The sequence below is a fragment of the Dipodomys merriami genome, unplaced genomic scaffold (assembly GCF_024711535.1).
Source record: "Dipodomys merriami isolate MVZ:Mamm:240054 unplaced genomic scaffold, mDipMer1.0.p SCAF_1077, whole genome shotgun sequence".
In the NCBI taxonomy this organism is placed as follows: domain Eukaryota; kingdom Metazoa; phylum Chordata; class Mammalia; order Rodentia; family Heteromyidae; genus Dipodomys; species Dipodomys merriami.
In genome coordinates, this window is record NW_027202357.1 from 91,036 (window position 1) to 115,380 (window position 24,345).

A 24,345-nucleotide genomic window follows, 5' to 3' on the forward strand; every position below is an offset into this window, starting at 1 on the left:
CAAAGGACAGGTCTACCAACCAGAGGATTGGCAAAGAAGCTACTGAATTAAGTGTGGCCATATTTCAAATGGAATTAACTGACATCTACTGAGTATTTCACCCTAAAACAACACAGTACACATTCTTCTCAGCAGCTCATGGAACTTTCTCCAAAGTAGACCATATCATTGTTCATGCAAGGAACTTAAGCAAATACAAAGGGATCAACATAATCCCCTGTATCCTATCTGACCACAGTGGAATCAAGCTAGTTCTCAATAACAAAGCAAACTGCAGAAATTTCTCTAGTACATGGAAATTGAACAGCACCCTCCTTAGCAATGCCTGGGTAACAGAAGAGATCAGAGAAGAAATAAAACATTTCCTACAACTCAATGAAAACGAAAACACTTCACAAAGAAACTTATGGTACACAGCAAAAGCAGTCCTGAGGGACAAATTTATTGCCCTCAGTGCCCACATCAAGAGAATGGAGACAGAGCAAGTACATAATCTCATGTTACAATTAAAACAGCTAGAAAAACAAGAAAAATGGAACCTAAATTTAATATATAGAGCCAGATAACCAAATTAAGAGCAGAGATTAACCAATTAGAATATCAGAAAATGATAACCAAAATTAACCAAACAAAAAGCTTGTTCTTTGAAAAAATAAACAAAATTGATGGCCCATTGGCAAAATTAATTTAAAAAAGAAGAGAGGAAACCCATATTAACAGGATTAGGGATGCCACGGGAAAAAATCACAATACGTAACCAAGATATCCAAACAATCCTAACGGACTACTTTCAAAAGTTATAATCTCTAAAGGAAGAAAACCTGGCAGGAATGGATGCATTTTTAGAGAAATACAAGTTGTCCAAACTGAGCAAAGAATAAATAAACCAATATCCTACAACAAGATACAGGAAGCTATCAAAATCTTCCAACAAAATAAGCCCAGGACCAGATGGATTCAAAGCAGAATTCTATAAGTCCTTTAAAGAAGAACTAATACCCATATTCCTCAAGCTCTTCAGAGAAACAGAGAAGGAGGGAGCTGGCCCAAACTCATCCCCAAACAAGGCAAAGACCCAACCAAAGGAGAATTACAGGCCAATTTCCTTGATGAACACAGATGCAAAGATCCTTAACAAGATTCTACCTAACAGAATCCAGAAACACATAAAAACATCATACATTATGACCAGGTAGGCTTCATCCCAGAGTTGCAGGGATGGTTTAACATACGTAAGTCAATAAATATAATCCAACACATCAACAGAGCTAAGGTAAAGAATAAGATGATTATTGCCACAGATGCAGAAAAGGCCTTTGATAAAATTCCACATTCATTCATGCTAAAAGCTTTGGAGAAAATAGGAATAGAAGAAACATTTCTTAAAACAGTAAAAGCCATTCATGACAGAACAATAACCAATATTATACTTAAAGGGGAAAAGCTACAACCAATTCTCCTGAAATCAGGAAGAAGGCAAGGATGCCCACTGTCTCCACTCCTCTTCAATATAGTCCTGGAACCCTCAGCCAGGGCTATAAGGCAAGAAGAAGACATTAAAGGGATCCCCATAGGGAAAGAAGAAGTTAAACTATCCCTTTTTGCAGACGACATGATATTATACCTTCAGGATCCCAAAAACTCCATCCCCAAACTCTTAGAAATTATAAATCACTTCAGCAAAGTAGCAGGATAAAAAATAAACCCACAAAAGTCAGTTGCCTTCCTGTACACTGACAATGTATAAGAAGAGAGGGAAATAAAGGGAGCAATCCCATTAACAAGAACCTCCCCCAAAATAAAATATTTAGGAATTAACCTAACCAAAGATGTAAAAGAACTATTTAATGAAAACTATAAAAAGTTAAAGAAAAAAAATTGCAGGATACATTAGGAAATGTAAAGACCTCCCATGCTGTTGGATAGGCAGACAATATAGTGAAAATGGCAATACTGCCCAAATTAATATACAAATTCAATGCAATTCCTATTAAAATCCCAATGATGTACATCTCTGAAATAAAAAAAAAAACAGTACAGAAATTCATATGGAACCACAAAATACCTAGAATAGCCAAAACAATTCTAGGGAATAAAGACAACATGGGAGGGATGTTTATGCCGCAATTCAAACTCTACTATAGAGCCATAATAACAAAGACAGCATGGTACTGGCACCAAAACAGACACAAAGACCAACAGAATAGAATAGAAGATCCAGAAATAAATCCACACGCCTACAGTCACCTGACATTTGGCAAAGGAACCAAAGAAATACAATGGAAGAAACACAGCCTTTTCAACCATTGGTGCTGGGAAAACTGGGTGGCCAAATGCAGAAAACTAAAAGTGGACCCCAGCCTATCACCATGCACCAACATCAACTCAAAATGGAGTAAAGACCTTAACATTAAACCTGAATCTCTGAAACCTCTGCAGGACAGAGTAGGAGAGACACTTGAACTAATAGACACAGGAAGGAACTTCCTGAAAAGAATCCCAGGGACACAACAAGTTGGAGAGAGATTCGACAAATGGGACTACCTTAAAATAAAAAGCTTCTGCACAGCTAAATCTATTGCAACCAAGCTAGAAAGACAAGCAACTAAATGGGAAAAAATATTTACCAGCAATATATCAGACAGGGGTTAACATCCAGTATATACTGGGAACTCAAGAAACTAATCCCACCCAAGCCTAACAAACCAATTACTAAATGGGCAAGGGAACTAAAAAGAGACTTCTCAGATGAAGAAATAAAAATGGCAAAGAAACACATGAGGAAATGTTCATCATCCCCGGTGGTGAAGGAAATGCAAATAAAGACAACTCTGAGATACCACCTTACTCCAGTCAGAATGTCTCACATCCACAAATCAGCCAACAACAAATGCTGGAGAGGATGTGGAGAAAGAGGAACCCTATTACACTGCTTGTGAGAATGTACACTTATAAAACCAGTTTGGAAAGCAATCTGGCTGGTCCTTAGAAAACTAAAATTGGACCTCCCTTATGACCCAGTCATACCACTTCTAGGCATCTACCCTGAACAAAGGAACCAATATACAAGGACACGTGCACCTCCATGTTCATTGCAGCACTGTTCTCAATAGCTAGGATATGGAAACAAACCAGATGCCCCACTACAGATGAATGGATCCAAAAATTGTGGTATCTAAAAACAATGAAATATTATGCAGCCGTTAGAAATGACAAAATAATGGCATTTGGAGGGAAATGGATGGAGCTAGAAGGAATCATGTTGAGCGAGGTAAGCCAAGAGCAAAGAGACAAATGGTACATGATCTCCCTTATAAGTGAATGCTAAATCCCAAATGTTAGGTGATACAAAAAAATTAACAGGACTTAAGGAACAAAGAACTTCCACTCACCTGGTCAAACCACTACTAAATATCCCCATGCTGCTGATCACATGTATAGTGTATATGTGTACACCATTATATGTTATAGACTGTGATAGACAATTTTCTCCAGGAAGGTTAGAATGAACTTGTGACTTTAAATGAGCATCATTATTTCACAATACTGTGAAATTTGGGAAATTATGTAATCACTTAACCACAATTAAAAGAAAAAGAACCTCAGGGAAGGTAGGGATTGAAGGGATGGTAGGGGGAAACAATGGAGGGGGTAACAATACTCAATAGGAAGTGTACTCATTACCTTGCTCATGTAACTGTACCCCTCTCTAAAGTATCTTTACAATAAAAAATAAAAAAAGAAAAGAATCCGAAGGCTTGAAGGAAACTGTCCCTGACTTTTTCGAGTGTGTTTTTACTCATACATAACTTTTCTGTAAACTTCTAGTTGAGAATATTACAGAAAGAAATAATTTGCCGGGAAGTTCCGGGAAGATGGCGGAGGAGAAGTTGGAGGCTAAACAAGCTCTCACATAGAAAGCAGATTTAGAGTTCCAGTGAACAGTCCTAAGCCAGAGAATCACACCAAGTGTGCCATCACAGGACAGAGAGTTAGGCCAGAGAGGGAAAATCCAGGCAAGGAGACAGATGGGAGCACTTACGAGGAGATGCCACTGCTGCCGAAGCTGTGGCAGCGGCGGCCGTACCCACCATACCTCAGAGAGAGTCTGGGAGATGGAGCCAGAAAGAACTGACAAGGAGCAGACATCTTCATCCTGTAGTTCGCAGACCAGAGATGACCCAGGAACCAAGACTCGGCATGAGTATAAGCCTAACGTCCTCACTCCTTCTCAGGGAGCAGAGGAGGGAAGGCCACCCCTCATCCCCCAATACCGGAGATCTCCCTCTTGAATAGTGACAAAGCTCAGTGGAGCTGCTAGCTCCAACTCAGGCATTGGAAGAAAACTAGAGTTATTTAGCAGGTCACAAGAACCTAAAGTGACCTGCCAGACTCAGCTCGACCCAAGGAAAAATCACTCAGCTCAGGCGCCAGCCCCAGGAATGGCTTTCTTCACTGGGTAATCAGAGCCAGAGGCTGCCCCTCCCTTTAGCAGCCTTGACAATCAAGTGAAATTTAGTAAACTTGAGAGTGGCTCCCTGCTGGGCTCTGTGAGTTTCTCACAAACTAACCCCTGGGAAAAGCTACTGTTTGCTGAAAGGCCTCAACACCAGCCAGAAGCTAGCCTCATCACAGCATCTCCAAACTTCAGGAAAAGCCATCTCCCTCTTTTGTGACACTCAAAGCAGATCTCCCTATCATTGAACTAGCCTGGGAAGAGGATCACAAAATCCTGGGTTAAGCACAGCATTTATCCATCTGTTCAAACAAACTGACATAAGAAACCAACCAAGCGAAAGGAAATTCAAACACCACAAGCAGACCAGAAAATAAAACAAGAGGCTGGTTATGGACACAAGGGGGATACAGGATTTTTCCCACCCCTCCCAAAAAAAATCAAAAAAACTTTTTTTTAATTTTTTGCACTTTTTATAAAAAAGTTTTTCCTACTTCATAGCAGAGCTCACACCAATACTAGTCCAACTCTTCAACTAAATTGAAAGAGAAATTTCACTACTGAACATATTTTATGAAGCCATCATAACCCTTATCCGAAAACCAGGCAGGGACTCATCAAAGAAAGAAAACTATGAACCCATTTCTTTGATGAACACTGATGCAAAACTTCTCAACAAAATTATCGACAATTAACACAATGATCAAACAGGATTCATTTCAGGGATGTAAAGCTGGTTCTATATATGCAAATCAATTAATATTATTCATCACATCAACAGGAGCAAAGATAAGAACCACATGTTTATCTCAATAGATGCAGAAAAAGCATTCGACAAGATCCAACACCCCTTTATGATGAAGGTTCTGGAAAAATTAGGAATCCATGGAACATTCCTCAATACAATAAAGGCTGTATATGACAAACCTACAGCCAGCATTATACTCAATGGTGAAAAACTAAAGCCATTTCCTCTTAACTCAGGAACAAGACAAGGATGCCCACTCTCTCCACTTCTCTTCAATCTAGTATTAGAATGCCTAGCTACAGCAATAAGACAAGATGCAGACATAAAGGGGATCCAAATAGGGAAAGAAGAAATAAAACTCTCCCTCTTTGCAGATGACATGATCTTGTATTTAAAGAATCCCATAGACTCCACTCCCACATTACTCAAGCTGATTCAAAACTTTGGCAAAGAAGCAAGGTATAAAATTAAACCCGCCAAATCAATGACTCTTCTGCATGCCAACAATGAGAAAAGTGGGGCTGAAATTAGGAAAGCAACTCCATTTGTAATAACCGCGCAAAAATAAGATACCTAGGAATTAACATAACCAAAGAAGTGAAGGACCTCTATGATGAAAACTTTAAAAACTTGAAAAAGGAAATCAAAACAGAACTTAGAAAATGGCAAAACCTCCCATGCTCCTGGATTGGAAAGATTAACATCGTGAAAATGGCAATACTTCTCAAGGCTATCTACAAATTCAATGCGATACCTATCAAAATTCCAACCTCATTCTCCAAGGAAATAGAAGAGTGAATCCAAAAATTCATATGGAACAATAAAAGACCCAGAATAGCAAAAACGCTCATCAACAGAAAGAACACTGCTGGAGGAATATCAATACCAAATTTCAATCTCCATTATAAAGCCATAGTAATCAAAACAACTTGGTACTGGCACAAGAACAGACCTCAGGACCAATGGAAAAGAAATGAAAACCCAGACATCAACCTACAGACCTATAGTCATCTAATATTTGATAAGGAAGCTAAAAAAATAGAATGGAAGAAAGACAGCCTCTTCAGGAAGTGGTGCTGGCAAAATTGGTTAACTACTTATAGAAAATTAATGCTAGATCCTTATATATCATCCTGCATCAGAATCAACTCCAAATGGATGAAAGACCTCATAGTCAAAGCAGACACTCTGAAAGCATTACAGGATGGAATAGGAGAAAACCTAGGTCTCCTTGGCCCAGGCCCAAATTTTCTTAATAGAGACCCGGAAACACAACAAATCAAAGAAAGGTTGGACAAATGGGATTGCTTGAAGTTGCAGAGCTTCTGCATGGCAAAGGACATAGCTAGCAAGATCAGTAGAAAGCCCACAGATTGGGAGAAGATCTTCACTAGCCATAAAACGGACAAGGGTCTCATATTCAAAATATACTTGGAACTCAAAAAATTAAATCTGCCAACAACAAATCCTCAAAGAAACAACTGCCCTATAAATAATTGGGCGAAAGACTTAAAGAGAAACTTCTCTGAAGAAGAAAGATGGATGGCCAACAGACACATGAAGAAATTCTCAACCTCCTTAGCCATAAAAGTAATGCAAATCAAAACATTAAGATACCACCTCACCTCAGTTAGAATAGCAAAAATCAAGAACTCTAATAATAACATGCTGGAGTGGATGTGGCCAGATGGGAAACTTACTTCATTGTTGGTGGGAGTGTAAACTTATTCAACCACTTTGGAAAGTAGTGTGGAGGTTCCTCAAAAGACTCCACATAGAGCTCCCCTATGACCCATCAATCTCACTTTTGGGCATTTACCCAAATATTTACAAACAAGACCTCACTAAAGCTACCAGCACAACTATGTTTATTGCAGCATTATTTACCATAGCTAAGATATGGAACCAACCCAGATGCCCTTCAGTCGATGAATGGATCAAGAAGATGTTCAATATATACACAATGGAATTCTATGCCTCCATCAGAAAGAATGACATTGCCCCATTTGTTAGGAAATGGAAAGACTTGGAAACAATTATATTAAGTGAAGAAAGCCAAGCCCAAAGAAACATATGTCCCATGGTTTCCCTTATTTGTAAAATCTAGTATATGTATGAGTCAAGCAGAAAAGTTCAGATAAGGTAATGTTAGGAAAATGAACCCTAAGATATGTATTTAAATGTTATTTTTTTCTTTCATGCATTTGTATCTAATGCATTCATAAGATTATTTCTTTGTAGCTTTTTATGTCCCTCCCCCACATTATAAATCCTGCTTTCACTGTATTTAATGTAGGTATAATTTGTGGAGGGGAAAGGGGAAAAATTCGTTTAAATAAGGATACAGGTGGACCCATTGCAACACTGAGAAATACAAATTGTCACGTCGAAAACGAAGTTTACAACTTTGGTTGGAGTGGGAGGATTAGGTGGGGAGTGGGGGGAGGCTGGGAAGTGATGAGAAGGGGAAACATATCAAAGGAGGAGGCTACAATGCTTGATAAGAAATGTACTCACTATCTTCCCCATGTAATTTTAACCCCTCTGTTCATTATTTTCACAATAAAAAATAAAAAAAGAAATAATGTGCCATTTGAAGGGGAGCATAAAACAAAAGGAAATAACTTTGTTTTAAACATGTTCTAGTCTAGGGACTAGGAACGTGGCTCAGTGATCGAGCACTTGCCTTGCATGCATGAGGCCCGGGTTGGATTCTTTAGCGCCACATAAGCAAATATAAGCCAGAAATGGTGCTATTGCTCAATTGTTAGTGGGCTAGCCTTGAGTTGAAGAGCTGAGTTACAGCGCCCCGGCCCAGAATTCAGGCCCATGACTGAACTCCCCCCCCCCAAATAAAAAAAACTTCTACTGCAAAGAAACAAAGCCATGGAGGTTTTAAAGTCTTATCGATGTATATTTCACCCCTGAGATGATTCCCTTGTTGCAGGTGTCAGTTATCAATTCCTTTAATTTAGTCCTGAGTTCTCCAGAGCAAGAAGCATTCCAAAGAAGCATTCAGTGATTATGATCAGGAAAAGGAGCCTCATCTCAGATCAGTACTCCTTTAAGGAGGGTTCCAATGAAATATCTGGGTTTTTTTTATTTGCTTGTTTGTTAAGTTTGTGTTGGTTCTGGGGCTTGAACCCAGATGCTGGACCCTGTCCCTGAACAGTTTTCTTTCCTGCCCACCAGACCCAAATCTAGTATTCTACTTCTTGAACCAAAACTCCACTTCTGTCTTTTTTTGCTGTGTAATTACAGATAAGACTTTGACAGACTCTCTTGCCAGGGTTGGCTTTGAAGTAAGATAATAAGAAAGCTAAGTGACATCAACTGTATAGACTTCTCTTTTCAAACATGAAATATTAGGTGAAGTTTATTTTAAAGCTAATATTAGACAATTTTTTTTCTTTTTTATTGTGAGAATACCGTTCAGAAGTGTTACAATTACATTGGCAACATAACAAGTACATTTCTATTCAAGCATTGTTTCCTCCTCTTTGTTTCCCCATCCCATCACTTCCCGTACTACCCCCCTCCCCACTCCCGGTCTTCCCCCCCCCCCCAACACACCAAAGTTGTAAATTTCTTCTTTCGACGTTACGACTTGTACATCTCATTGTTGCAATGGGTCCACCTGTATCCCTAGTTAAATGATTTATTATTAGAGAATATGTCCAGCAAATAATCCATCACATTACCCAGCAAAATTAGTTCTACTGAATCATTTTGGAATTATTTGTATTGCTTGGGAGGATTATTGATCTTTTCGTTCCTTTTGGGGAAACTTAAAGTCATGTTTCACCTTTTTTATTGGTTGTGGGACTTGAACTCTGATCCTGGGTGCTGACCCTAAGCTCTTCAGTTCAACTTGAAGGTACTACCACTTTAGTTACATTACCACTTCTGGGTTTCTGGTGGTAAACTGAAGATTAGGGTCTCATGGACTTTCCAGAGCAGGCTGACTTTGAACCACAATCCTCTGGTCTCAGCCTCCTGAGTGGCTAGGATTACAGGTGCAAACAACCAGCACCTGGCTCATATTTGCATTTATGTGCACTGAATAACACTGTGTTGACAAAGAATGGAAATTTTAACCAAATGATGACATTGCAGCTTTTCAGAAAAATTGAGATAGCAATAAATATGTCCTTCATTTCCATTTTCTTACATTAATGACTCATGAGCTCTGGGACCCTTATATTAGCATCCTCTGACATCTGTATAGGTGAAGTTAGTATCAGGAAATGTTCATAGAGAAATATAGAAAGACTGTGATTTTTAGAAAGCAAAGGAGATCATCTATGAAAGAACAGCATAGAAGGAGATACATTTATCACACAGAGATTAATAACTAGCCTAAGAAATTTAGAATACTAAAGACAATGAGGAAAAGCTTAGTTGACAACAAGTTCTTCAATAACCAAAAATAGTTCTCTAGAACAGTTTCTGGTATACCTTATTTACTATCATTTATTCTTTACATCTGCAGTTATTCTTTATCTTCTGTCACAACACTTAATTAGCTTCTGCCTTTATGGTGCCATAGCTGACCAAAAGTTTCAAAATCACACATAGACTACCCTATTCTTTGTGATTAGCAGTGACGACACAAAATCCTGGAATTGTTGAATTTCCAGAATTAATCTTAACCTGACATCTAAGCACATTCCTGGCATTAATAGCTATGACTTAATGAACAAAACTTTTTTCAACACAGTATAAGTACATGAATTAGGGACTATTGTCAAGTGTCAGTATGGAAGGAGCAATTATATATTACAAGTATGGGTTCTTTATTTTGCATTTACTAACTAAATGTTTTTGTTTTGTTTTGTTTTGTTTTTGTTTTGCCAGTCCAGAGGCTTAAACTCAGGGGTAGGGAATTATTCCTCAGTTTTTTTCTTTTTTTCTTTTTTTTTTTTTTTTGCTCAAAGCTAGCACTCTATCACTTGAGGCACAGCACCACTTCCAGAATTTTTCTTTTTATGTGTTTACTGAGGAATTGAACCCAGGGTTTCATGCATGATAGGCAATCACTGTACTATGAAGCCACATTCCAGGAGCCCTAAATGACTTTCTTAAGATGGCATTACATTTTTATTCAGTAAATATGTATCATAATTATGGCCAGGTGCTAGAAATGATGGTGAAAGCAATACAATACAATAAGTCCAGTGAGGCTGGATGGACAATGAAGAACTGTCATGGTCTAGCCAAGGCACAGAGGGGCTTATCTCATGGAGCTGTTTCAACAGGCTGAGCAAGACAGCACCTCACCTACTGCCCACCTCCAGAATGAGAGGGCCACATTGGGTTCTAGCCACATGGGGATGCCGAACCCCCTCCTCTAGCACCCATTCAACCAGTTCATGTGAAAGAGGGAGAGAAAAAAGTCACAATTACAATTAAGAAGTTTGCTGGTGGCTTAGAACTCTAATCCTAACTACACAGGAGGCTGAGATACGAAGATCATGGTTCATAGCTGCCCCGGCAGGAAAGTCTATGAGACTCTTGTATCCAAAGAACTACCAGAAAACCGGAAATGGTGCTGTGGGATCAAGTGGTAGAGTGCTAGCCTTTTGCTGAGGAGCTCAGGAACAGTGCCCAGACCGAGATTTCAAGCCCCACGACTGACAACAAGTGGACTTCCTACCACCAGAAGTCTACTGAATAACAATCATTGTCTTAGGGAGCATGGTAGTGAAGTCAGGCTGAGCTTCCTGTGAAGTTGAAGTCATAAGTACGTCACCTGGCTTCTTTGTGCCTCCGTTTCCCTAAGCTGCAAAACTCCACAGAATGAAGGATCCCCTTCCATATGGGGATAGGGTAATGATGAAAGAGAGCCATGTTTTGTTTCATAATCCCACATTTGTTGCACGATTAATAGAAGGCCCCATCTGAGCCCTTTCCGGGTATCTTCTTGTCATTTGCTCACAGAACTGCAGAGAACCTTATCTGAAGGCTGCTCCCTATGTGCCTAGCCATTTTCCAGAGATCCCTCTGCATAAATCCCTTGTTTCCTAACAACTATCCTGTGAGGAAAATGAGGTCTGATGGTTGCAGCCCTACCCAGAGCTTCACCTATGGTCAATAATCGGCTGCTGTGGACTAAAAGTTGGGGATAAGCCATCTAAATTGAAGACTGAGCATGTTGCTACATGTCTACCATCCCAACTACAGATGACCAGGCCTGGAGGAGCATACCTGTCACAGATAGGAGGACCTCGATCCAGCCCAGCCAGAGCATATATTAAGTCTTTGTTTCAGAAATGTCCAAGACAGAAAGTTGGCTCCTCAGAGCCAGGGAGAGGAAACAAGCAGGGGTCATGGTGCCCCCAGAGGGGGTTCTGACCTCCGTCGGGGTGGTTTGGGGGCAGCCACTCACCTGTGCTGCTGGGAGAAGCTGCTGGAGGCTGCTCCAGGTGGGGCCTGCAGTGATGGCAGTGGTATGTGGACAAATGGGCCCAAAGTAGAGAACCAGGTCCAGGGATCAGGCTGGGGCTTTAATCGGGCTGGCAGCGCAACATTGCCTGATATTTGATATCTCAAAACTTGGGAAAAGGGGAAAGCGGCTGGGGCACAGGCAGGCTTCTCAATTTCCTACTATACTCTGAAGTCTCCTTGAGCTTCTTCCTCACCACTCAAACACTTCACCTTCCTCAACTGCTGGTGGTGGTGTAAACTAACAGTGGGAATCCTGGTGCTACTAGGCAGCATGGAATATGGGTGTGGCCACCATTCTTGTATCCCATTGGTCAGAAAGAACCATGAAAGAATGGGGGTGTGGCCGGAATCCTGTGATGCAAGCAGCATGGGCAGAGTCAAGAAATTATCATCTCCCCAGCCCTTTTCCCAGGGAAGAATGTCAATTCAGTTGGAGACAAGAGGGTGACCAGCTTTAACCGGATGGCTGCACAGATTATTGTGCATGTCTGTTTGTTGTCAGTCCTGGACCTTGAACTCAGGATCTGGGCACAGTGTGTGAGCTACTTTTGCTCAAGCCTGGCCCTCAAAACTGGAGCCACAGCACTTCTGGCTTTGTTGTCAAAAAGTTGGAAAGGGGTCTCAAGGATTTTCCTGCCTAGGATGACATCAACCATGATCCTCCAATCACAGCCATGTAAGTATCAAGGAGGACTGCTGAGAGCCACTGGTTCCTGCTTAATCATTGGTCTTGCTGATGTTCTTGGACAAACAGGTTAGTTCCCTATCCTTGGGTTTAAGTGGTGGGAGCTGTAGCCCACAGTTCGAATCCTGGTCCTCCCACCTCCAAATGGCAGGAGATCCAAAAAACTTACTCTTATCCATATGATTACCAGTGGAATGTGATGTGTGCCATCATTGAATGAGCAGTTCTTGAATGATTCCAGTATAAAATTATACACAATTATAGGACACTGATCTATGTTAGTTAATATTTTATTGAGCATTTAAACAATCACATTAATAAAACGGAGGCATAATGAAATAACTAAGAAGATGCCATTTTTCTGCCAGGAGTGGTTTTGGAACTCATGGTCTTGGTAACTCTGATGCACTATGTGGGAAGGGAAAGCTGGTTTCCTTGACGTCAAGAAATTCAAGTCTGTTCCTTAGGTCTGAAATAGACCCCCACCACTAGAAAACATCCTATTCATGTACAATTTACATATATTATTTATATTTGTAAGCATATATTGACTATATTTCATTCAGTGCAGTTATTTAATTTTTTGTTTTATTCATGCATTGCATTAAACATTTATTTTATTGACTATTATGTCACATAAAACATTGATTACATGCGTCTGGGAAGGTAGCTTAGTGGTAGAGTGCTTGCCTTGAATGCATGAGGCACTGGGTTCGATTCCTCATAGGCAAAATGAAAAAAGGCAGAAGTGGCGCTCTGGCTCAAGTGGTAGAGTGCTAGCCTTGAGCTGAAGACCTGAGGGACAGAGCCCAGGCCCAGAATTCAGGCCCCACGATCAGACCCCCTCCCAAAAAAAGAATTTATTATATTAATTACATAGGACATATGTCTGCATATGTATTCCACTTCATACCTGACACCCAGGATTTTCACAGAAAACCAAAACATGTGTCACCATCAGCCTCTTTCCCCACAATTCATTTTTTGGCAGTGCTGGCATCTGAACTGATGGCCTACAAGCCTACAAGGCCCAATTAATGAATGGGTGAGTGTCAGCACTCCATCCTTGGGCAAATTGAGCTGACAGGCTGTTCCCAGGACCTGATATCAAGCCCCAGGCGTTAACAAAAAAATAACATTCATATGCAGTTGGCAGTACGTTAATAAAGATATATCTTTATCAAGTGTAAGATATATCTATATATTATTCAGTTATATAGATTACATTCCTACCAATTCCTGGGTTTTAATTATGCATCCATGTAATTAATATTATTGTTTTCATCCTTAATGAAATCAGTGTCCTGAAATTATTGTGTTCCTGTAAGTAATAATATTCTTTTAATGCTTCATAAATATTACATAAAGTCTATCAGCCTCCTGAAATGATGCTGTCTAATTTTATAGGATCATCATTCACGATCAACTCATACAACCGTGGCATTGAAAACATTCCATTGTTATTCCTATGGATGGGGGACCATTTTCTTAATATCACCTGCCATTGGTTGGAGTCAAGACGGGGACTTGAAATCAGGGACTATGTTGCCACATGGGCCTGTGGCCTCCACAATAGTCTGGCAGCATTCCGCAATGCAAAATGAAGTACCCTTTGCAACAGTGTCATTCAGACCCATGAGGGTCACCGTGCAAAGGAAGAAAGCATAAAAAGGCCACATTTTTTCTGTGCATTGCTTTCCATGCAAGGCCTGGGGGTCTAGGATCCCAGGAGCAGCTCTAGGTCTAGTGCCTGCACCCCAACCTATGGTGATCGAAGCTGAGCAGAGTTGCTACAACCTGAGTTCAAGCCCCATATTGAGAAAAGTAAAAATTTTTTAAAAAGCTCCTTGGCTTGCAATTCGTGCCGTTTACTCTTCTATGCTTTGGACTTGAACTCAGGATGTGGGTAAATCTGCAGCAATGTGGATGAAGGGGAAGATCACCGTACTTGAAGATAAGAAAGTCAGGCATGTTCACTAGTCCTGAATTCAAGCACAAGCCCTGGAAAACATACTAATTATATACATTGTAAAGATAGGATTTATACTTACCTCTAGATGTTCAGTCCATAGGTGTTTGATGTGGTTGTTCCTTGTATTTTTTGTTTTATTCATTTATTTACCATTGATTGTACTATGATGAAAACCATTCTGTTTATTTCATTGATGACATCCTATCACAGAGCGTCTAGATTTGTAGAAATGTTCTCCACCATGCCAGGATTCTCAGGATCACCCAGGATATTCAGAAAAAAGGAAAACAAGTTTCACACTTGGCTTCTTACTCCACGATCCACTTGTTGGTAGTGCTGGGATCTGAACTCAGGGCCTAGTAGGACTAATTGGCCAATAAGTCAAGGTGATCACACTATCCTGTGAGCAACTAAGGAGCTAAGCCAGTCCCAGGATCTGACATTGATCCCCAAAGTGGTCCACTATAGTCATAAATTCATAATTTAAACATACAATCTATATTGACATACATCTGTCAACAGCATATTGTGTTTAGTGAACTTCTCCTTATTTTGTATCTACATCATGGAGGTATTGTGTATTTTACTAAGTATGGTGACAGGTATAACTGTGCTGACATGGATGACGAAAGGTTCCCATGGTTATAGGGTTGTCTATGAATTCTCCTTCCTAGTTGATACTCAGGACTTTCAAAGGAGAAGAAAACGTGTGCAACAACTGGCTTCTGACATCAGGATGAATCTTTTGTCAGTGCTAGGATTTGAACTCAGGTGTGGGTAGCTCTGTTGCACTGTTGGTGAAGTTGAAGCTCACCATCCTTGAAAACTAGAATGTCAGACCTGCTCCAGGGCCTGATTTGAAGCCCAGCACTGGACAAAATTACAAGCCCACCTTTTTAAAACATAGGACCTCTCTTTACCTACAGGTGTGGTATGCATCTTGCATTCAGTGTAATTATTCTTTTTATTTTGTGTCTTATTTATTGATGTATTGTGCATTTTATTGAGTATGGTGACAGATATAACTGTGCTGACATGGATGACAACCTATTCCCATGGCTATAGAGTTGCCTATATAGCATTTTCCATCCTCAATGACACCCAGGACATGCACAGAACACGAAAACCCGTGCAACCCTAGGCTTTTCACATCAGAATGAATCTTTTGGCAGTGCTGGAATTTGAACTCAAGGCCTTGCAGGCTCAATTGGTTAATGGGTCATGGTAAGCACACCAGCCTGTGAGCCTCTAAGGAGCTAGGCCATTCCCGGGACCTGAGATTGATCCCTGGTGGGGGCCAATATAGTCATAAATTCATAATTAAACAGAGGATCTATATTTCCAAACATGGGTGGGTGGCATCTTGCGTTTGGTGTAGTCATTCTCTTTATTTTGTGTCTTATTCACTGATGTATTGTGTATGTTCTTAAGTATAGGTTGACAGATATAACTGTGGTGAACTGGATGACAACCTATTCCCATTAGAGTTGCCTATACCTTCTCCATCTAGCAGAGACCCAGAATTTGTGCAACACAGGAAAACAGGTGTAACAACTGTCTTCTCACATCAGGGTGAATTTTTGGCAGTGTTGGGACTCAAACTCGGGGCTTAAGAGGCCCAACTTCACAGTGGGCCCACGTGATCACACCAGACTGTGAGCCAGTAAGGAAGCTGGGATGTTCCCAGGAACTGAGATCGAGCCCTAGAGAGGCCAAAATAGTCCTCAATGCATCATTGAAATATGGGATATATATTCACAGTCGTATGTGGACTGCATCATGCATTGAGTGTACTTATTGTCTTTATTTTGTAAGGTATTCATGAATGTATTTTGTATTTTCTTGCGTATATGATGACAGGTATAACTGGGCTAATATGTATAACAACTTATTCCCATGACCACAGGGTGGCTCATGCATTCGCCATCCTAGCAGGGACCCAGTACTTGCACAGGAAATGAAACAGGTGCAACGATTGGCTTCTGGCATCAAGATGAATCTTTTGGCAGGTCTGGGATCTGAACTCAGGCCTAGCAGGCACCATTGGTGAATGGTTCCACATGAGCAGATAAGCCTGTTAGCAACGAAGGAGCTACGCCTTCCCAGTACCTTCCCAGTACCTTCCCAGTACCTGAGTTTGAGCCCCCCTGGGGGGAGAGTGGTGAGCACAATAGTCACCCATCCATAAGCTGAAAGTAGTATGCAAATAAGTAGATAGAGTAGGATTGATGGTGACCTGTGATGGAATCCAATCGGTGTGACTACTGATTCTTGGATCTTTCCTGATGCCTCCATTTCATGACTGTGATTATTATTATCACGCTTCATCAACTCTCCTTTACAAATAACCTATACCCCATGAGTCTTGCCTATCATTTCCTACTTGCATCATGCACAAATTACTCATTCAAGGATGAGATAGATTGCATTCCATGACTCTTCCTAGGTCCAGAAATGAGTATCTCCGGATCTCCCGCCATTCCCTCTTCAAAAGGGGGCTGAATTCAAGCCTCATGCCTGGAAAAGATACTCCTTATATATATTTTAACGATGGGATTTATACTTCCATACAGATGTTCAGTCCATATTGTGTTTGGTGTGGTTATTCATTTTATTTCTTGTTTTATTCATTTATTTACCATTTATTTTATTGACTCTGATGACATCTATACCATTTATTACATTGTTTACATCCTATCACATAAAATACAGATTTTAGATATGTTCTCTATCATGTCTGGCAGTGTGAGGATCTGAACTCGTTGTCTAGCAGGCCCAATTCATGAATGGGTGAGTTTCAGCATGGCAGCCTCTAGACAATGAAGCTGTCAGGTGTTTGCCCAGCACTGAGATCAACCCCAAGGTTTGGCCAAAACAGCAATACATGGATAGGCAGACGGTGGTATACAAATAAATATATATTGGTAAAGAGTGCCAGAGCCGTCTATCTATGATTGAATGACAACTACTACGTTTCTACCAATTCTTAGGTATTTATTATCCCACCATTGAAGGAATATTATCCTTTTCCTGCTTAATAACATTAAGGCCAATCAGCATTCTAGGATTATTGAATCCAATTTTAGACAAGACCGATGCATGAACTCCTCTTTTAATCAGTATTCCTATGCATAGGAATGAGTCTCTTGTGATCTCCTGCCATTGGTATCAGGACTGGGATTTGAACCCAGGGCATATGTTGACAGGTTGGCCTATGGCTTCACTGATAGCCCACCAGCCATCAGCAAGGGTAGGTCAGGTCCACCTTGCAGCCATGTCATTCTGACCCTGGATGGTTACCGTCCAAAGAAAAAATTCATAAATCCCCAGCACTCTACAGCTTGCCACTTTTTGTGCTTTCCAGGTTTTTTTTCTACCTGCAAGAACTCTGGGCCTAGGATCTCAGGGTCGGCTATGGGAGATCCAAGCTGAGGCAGAGTTTAAACGAACTGAGTTCAAGCCCCATGGTTGTAAAAAAAAAAAAAAAAGAATAAAGAAAAAACATTATTTAAGTATATTAAAAAAATAAAGCTCCCTGGTTTGGAATTTCTGCCAGATTTCTTTCCTAGCCTGGGATTTGAACTCAGGGTCTTGGTAAACTTGTAGCAATGTGAGGGAAGAGTTGCTACAGGTTGAGGTCAAAACCAACCAAAAATGAAAAACTAAGTCACTGACCTCGGCAGGCGGAGGTAGTTGTGGAGATGGGAGGCAAGGGATGGTAGGCGGAAAAAAAAGGAGCAGTCAACAATGCTCAATTGGAAACGTACTCATTACCTTGCTCCTGTAACTATAACCCCTCTGTAAAACATTTTTGCAATAAAAAAGTACAAAAAAGAGAAACAATATAGTTCTCAGAGAAGCACTTTAGAGGTAAGGAAAGTATGTCTGAATAGCTGTACAAAATTCTACACTGCTTTTTTAAAAATGTTCAGTATGGAACTGAGTAAACATGATTGCTTCCATTAAAAAAAGTAAGTCACTATTGAAACTGGGGCCAGTATTTCTGCCATTGCTAGGATTTGAACTCACCATCCAGGTAACTCTTACACCATGGGTGAAGGCGAAGCTCACTGTCTTTGAGGAAAAGAAATTCAGGCTAGGGTTCCCAGGGCCTGAATGAAGGCCCTGCAATTGAAAAGATATTTCTATACATGTGTAATATTTGATATACACTTATGTATGTTAATTTCATATTATGATTTTATTATTGATTTTGTATTTTATTTTTCTTTGATTCATTAATTGATTATTGTATTTAGCATATTATTCACATAATATTTATTACATTTTGCACAGCTATAATAAAATTCTATACAACAATTTAGGACATTGACTCATTTTTCATTAATATTTTATTAAGTGTTGAAACATAATACATAATTAAATGGATGCATTGGTCACAGTTTTCACATGTTTAGAGACTCTACCAAGTATGAGCTTTGTCCAATCTTTGGACTTCTTCCTATTGGGATTTCTTTAGATGATTTATAGTTAGAAACCTTTTCCTGAGGATAGGCAAGTGAGAGGTAAAACTGAAAGGATGGAGCTAGAAATGTGGCTTAGTGGTAATTAGCTCGCTTAGCATGCATGTATGCCAGGGTTTGAATCCTCAGTGCCACATACTCAGAAAAAGGTAGAAACTGTGGAGTGGCTCAAGTGGCTAGCCTTGAGATAAAGGAACTCAGAGACAGTACCTAGGCCCTAAGACCAAGCCCCAGGACTGTCCAAAACCATAGACCAGATGCCAGTGTCTTACACATGGAACTCTAGCTTCTCAGGAGGCTGAGAGGTGAAGATCACAGTTCAAAGACAGCTTAGCCAAGGAAAGCCTGTTAGACTCCTATCTCCAGTGAACCACCCAAAGATCCCATGTGGTGCTACTACTCAAGTGGTAGAGTGTTCAGCTTGACCTGAGGGGCTAAGGGACAGTGCCCAGGCTTGAGTTCAAGACACACTATTGGGAAAAAAGTGAGGGTTAATCCAGGTACTTTTCCTATTTGCTAATTATGAGATCATTCTTTGGAAAATGAACACTGATGTATACCAGAATTGGAGTCAGAGCTTAAGGTTCAAGTGTAACACATCCATATGTCCAGCCTCTCAGAGTCTAGCATTGTAATCTTGTGTCCAACAGGGTTCTGAAAGGTCCAATGTTGAAAGGCTTAATATGCTCCCCAAGCCCATTGTGATAGCAGATGACTTGTACTGTCAAGGTCATTACAGCTCTGAGTCAGGCAGAGCACCAGTAGTTCAGGCCTGTCACCCTAGCTCAGGAGACTGAGGTTTGAGGATCACAAGGTGAAGCCAGCCAGGGCAGGAAACTCTATGAAACTCTGACTTCCACTTCTGAAAGGTCAGATGTTCAAGAGCTTCCTTTGTTTCCCTTGGTGATGAGAAGTACTTGCACTCTAAATGTTCTTAGAATTCTTGAGCTATAGAAGCAGGAAAGAAATATTGACCCACCTTGGGTTCACATGAAATTCTCAGGCTCCAAACCCTAGCCCCGTTAGCAGAAAGAACTCCAGTGTAACACTGTAATTGAAGGACAGAAAACAGTTTCAAAACCAGGCTAGGTTGAGAGACCAGGCCTACAGTATTGGGAGGCAGAATGTACACATTCAACAGATAAGTGAGCAGTAAAACCACTTCATATATTCCAGGAAATGCCAGCAATGGGAGGAAACCTAAAACACTTGTTAGAGTTACACCAGGGTCAGGCTTTTCTCAGCCTCTTCAAACAATGACTAATTAACATTCTTCCCACAAGTGAAGGGAGAATCAGGCTATCTTAGGTTACCAATAGAGCCAGTTTAGTCTGGGAGAGGGGAGGAACAGAGTAGAAAAACCCTGCTCTCTGGTCTTAGGGAGTGGGTTTTTGACTATCCATCTGTGAGATTTGAAGGCCCTCCTTCTACCTCTGCCAGTCCTTTCTCCTTCCTTCATTCTCCACATAATTACTTCAAATCCCCAGACCAACTAGAGTAAGGGTGGTTTCTCTTCTTTCTCCAAGCATCTGAGTTAGAACCTGGCTCTGCCCAATTGGCTCTAGTTCCCTTGGCCGCCTGAGAAGTGGGAAAGAGAGAGACTTCTTGCTCTCTGGTTGTGTGAAGGCAATGCTGGTGTCCTGTCACACTGCAGAAGGCCTAATGACTGGGAATTGTTCCCTTCTTTCCTTCTGAAATCCAAGACTAGATTCATCTATCATCTTCCTATCTATCTATCTATCTATCTATCTATCTATCTATCTATCTATCTATCTATCTATCTATCTATCTATCTATCTATCTATCTATCTATCTTTCTATCTATCCTATGTCTGTCTATCTATCTACCTACCTACCATTCTACCTAGGTATCTCTTTGCCAGTTCTTGGGTTGAACTCAAGGCCTGGGCACAGTCTGTAGCACTCTACTACTTGAGTCACAGCCCCAATTGTGGCTTGTTCTGTGTATGTGCTACCGAGGAATCATACCCAGGGCTTCTTGCATGCTAGGCAAGCACTCTTTCAGTAATCCACATTCCCAGCTCCCTCATCTTTTCCTTAATGGTAGTTTTTTAGGAAAGTATGTTGCCATTTTACCTCCCCAAGTTTAATTTTCTGAATACTGGATTCTTCTATGAAAACTGGTCTTCTTTTCCCCTGCCAAGTTTGTTATGGTTCCTGCATTGGCCTCATAACAAAATGTAAATAAAGGCTCCTGAGAGCGTCAGTGTATCATATAAGGACACAGGCCTGGAACCCTGGAAGAGTAAAACCATGTGCCTGAAATGAAGAGAATGATGCAGTATATGAAAGGAGCATATCTGAAATATAAATCAGTAAATAAATGGAGAAGCACTGCATAAGGTCTGTTTGCATTCAGGGAGGTAATATACAGACATAAGTAGGTAGGGCACTGATACATAAAATTGGCCTTCTCTTTTTGAAAATTTTTTGTGGACATCCCAGGGCTTAACCTCAGGGCCCAATGCATTCCTCAGCTGTTTTTCCCAAAGCTGAGGCTTTATCACTGCCACAGCTCCACTTTCAGCCATCTGGTCATTAATTGGACATAAGCGCCTCCCAGGCTTTCCTGCCTGGTTTGGCTTGTGTCTCCTTCTCGGCTTTCTCTCTCAAAGCTGGAACTCTGGCCTCTGGACCACTGTTCCACTTCTGGTTTTCTGGTTGTTTCTTGGAGATAAGAGTTTCACATAATTCTTGCTCAAGCTGAATTTGAACGGTGATCTCCCAAACAGGATTCAAGCAGCTTTCCTCAGGGATACACCAAGGAGTCCGTCCACACAAACCCTTAGGCTAAATCTCAAGAGGCACTAGAGAAAAAGAGATACATGAAGATGCTTCTAGTGGGTTCTAGATACTTAAGGTTGTAGACACACAACACTCATAATTACTAGATATTTTATAGACAAAAGGAGTAATGCAGACAGTATGAGGATCGCTCCAGCTTTTGGTCTTATCATCTTGAGACAGCAAATTCACTGCAGCTCAATGCTAAGTGACAGAATTGACATGTCCTGTGGACATTTGCTCCCAAATCCTGTGACACTCATTTGTCACTTTTGGCTTCAAACATGTGACCCAGAGGAGAAGATGAGGAGAGAAAATCTTTCCCAGGTAAAGCAGTTCTAAAGAACATTGGGTAGTTAATTTATAAATTCAAACCATTGGAATGGCCCTGCTAAGAAGTCAGATTGTCCAGATTAAAAATGAAGAAGAAAAGAAAGAAGGTGCCAGTGGCTTCTCACTGTAATCCCAGCTCCTCAGAGGGTGAGATGTAGAGAATCTGAATTTGATTCCAGCCAGATTAAGAAAGTCCATGACACTTATTTCTAAGAGATCACAGAAAAACCCAGAAGTGGGGATGTGACTCAAGAGTAATGCATTACCCTTGAGCAAAATGAGCTCAGGGACAAGTTCTAGGCTCATAGCTCCACCACAAGACTTGCCCCCTCAAAAAGAGCCTGTACTTCCATGTCTTTGGGTATGTATGGATGTATTGCTATAGGTAAAACTCCAGAGTAGCTATGATGAATGGCACCAAACTAGGTAATGTATATTCAATAAAATGATTTCACAACAGAGACTGTTTTCATGATAGTGCATGTTCCGGGGCTCCCCTCACCGTTCCCAGTTTAACCTGAGGGTTTCTCTGCATCCCAGGCCTGCTGGAAGAAGTGTCTCTCATTGTCTGGACAGGCAAACAAAAGGCCTCAGTCCTGTACAACTGTTTAGCAAACAACTCCGTCCGGGTCAGATAGTGAGGATGAGTGTGGGTGGGCTCTGAAGTTCAGTAGAAATAGGTCTCTTTGTACCCTAAACTATTTCCCCAGTGCTCTGGTTTGACAGGAAGCCTTCATATGTGCCACCTTCTGTGACAGGCCACGTCCTGTGCACTTATCCTGGTTTTGTGAGACTATATTCCAGTGTTCAGATACAGTGCTCAGTATAATTCAAGAGTCCTTCTGGAGGACAAGTAGGGCATTGAACCTAATGAAAGATTTCATTGCCTATGATGATGGGCCTATGATTCCTCTCCTAGGTTTCAGGAAGCTTTGGAAATCCAAGCACATATCAGGTATCACAAAGCTTCCTGTCATCTAGGGCTGGTGAACCTCATCAGGTTTTGAAACATTTGACCTCTCCTAGTTGGGCCCTGGGTGTCTAGGTTTTGGGGTTGAACACAGGGCCTGGGTGCTGACCATGAGCTCAGTGCAGAAGCCTGGTGCTTTACCATTTTGTGTAACAGCATCACTTCTTGTCTGTGTATATGTGAGTGTGTGTGTGTGTGTGTGTGTGTGTGTGTGTGTGTGCACGCACAAGTGGGAGAGGGCACATAGGCACATACACGATTCTTGGTGGTTGAACTCAGGACCTGAGCACTGTACCTAGTTTCTCTTTTTTAAGTATAGTCCTCTCCTACTTGAGCCACAGAGCCACTTCAGGCCCTTTTTTATGGTTGTGGTCCTGAGAAATCAAACCCACGTTTCATATTTGCAAAGCACTCTAACATTCCCAGCCCTCTACTTCAAGTTTGTTTGTTTCTGTCTTTTTTATTGTTGTAGAAGATGATGTCTGGGTCTGGGTGCTGTCCTTGAGCTCTTCAGCTCAAGTCTTGTGCTCTACCACTTGAGCCAAATGCCACTTCAGCTTTTCTGGTGGTCCATTGGAGCTAAGTGTCTCAAGGACTTTCCTGCTCATGCTGGCTTTGAACCATGATCCTCAGATCTCATCCTCCTGAATAGCGTGGATGACAGACATGAGTGACAAGCACCTAGCTTCCACTTCAGGTTTCTTAGTAGTGAATTGGAGATAATAGGCTCATGAGACCTTTTGTGTATGGGATAGTTTGGAACCTAGGTCCTCAGATCTCAGCTTCCTGAGAAAGCAGGATGAGAGACCTCCGCTATAGACCCCTAGAACTATTGCCTCTCCATGTAATTAATATTATTGTTTTCATCCTTAATGAATTATTAATTAAATCAACCACAGTTCCGAAACTACTGCATCCATGTAATAAATACTATTCTTTGAATATGTCAAACATATTCATTAAAATCCATTTGCCTCCTAAAATCACTCTATTTATATAGTAGTATTTAGAAACAACTTATTCAACCTTGCCATTCATAATCTTCCGTCGGTATTCCTATGAATAGGAAGGAGATTCTTAGGATTTCCCACCTTTGGAAGGGGTCACGACCGGGCTTCAAACATAGGACCTATGTTGCCATGTTGGCCTATGGCTTCCTTGGTAGTCCGCCAGCCTTCAGCAATGCCAGGTTACCAACATTTTTCAGCAGTGTTATTCAGACATGATGGATACCTTGCAAGCAAACAAATGTAAAACCGGCAGCCATTTGCAAGTTGCCAGTTTTTTTTGTTCTATGTCGCATTAATTATTGATTTTCTTGTCAGACTTTGGGGCCCAGGAACCCAGGTTCGGCTGTGGGTCCAGTGGCTACACCCCAGCCTAGAGTAATCAAAGCTGAGGCAGAATTGCCACAACATGAGTTCAAGCCCTGTGCTTGACAAAAT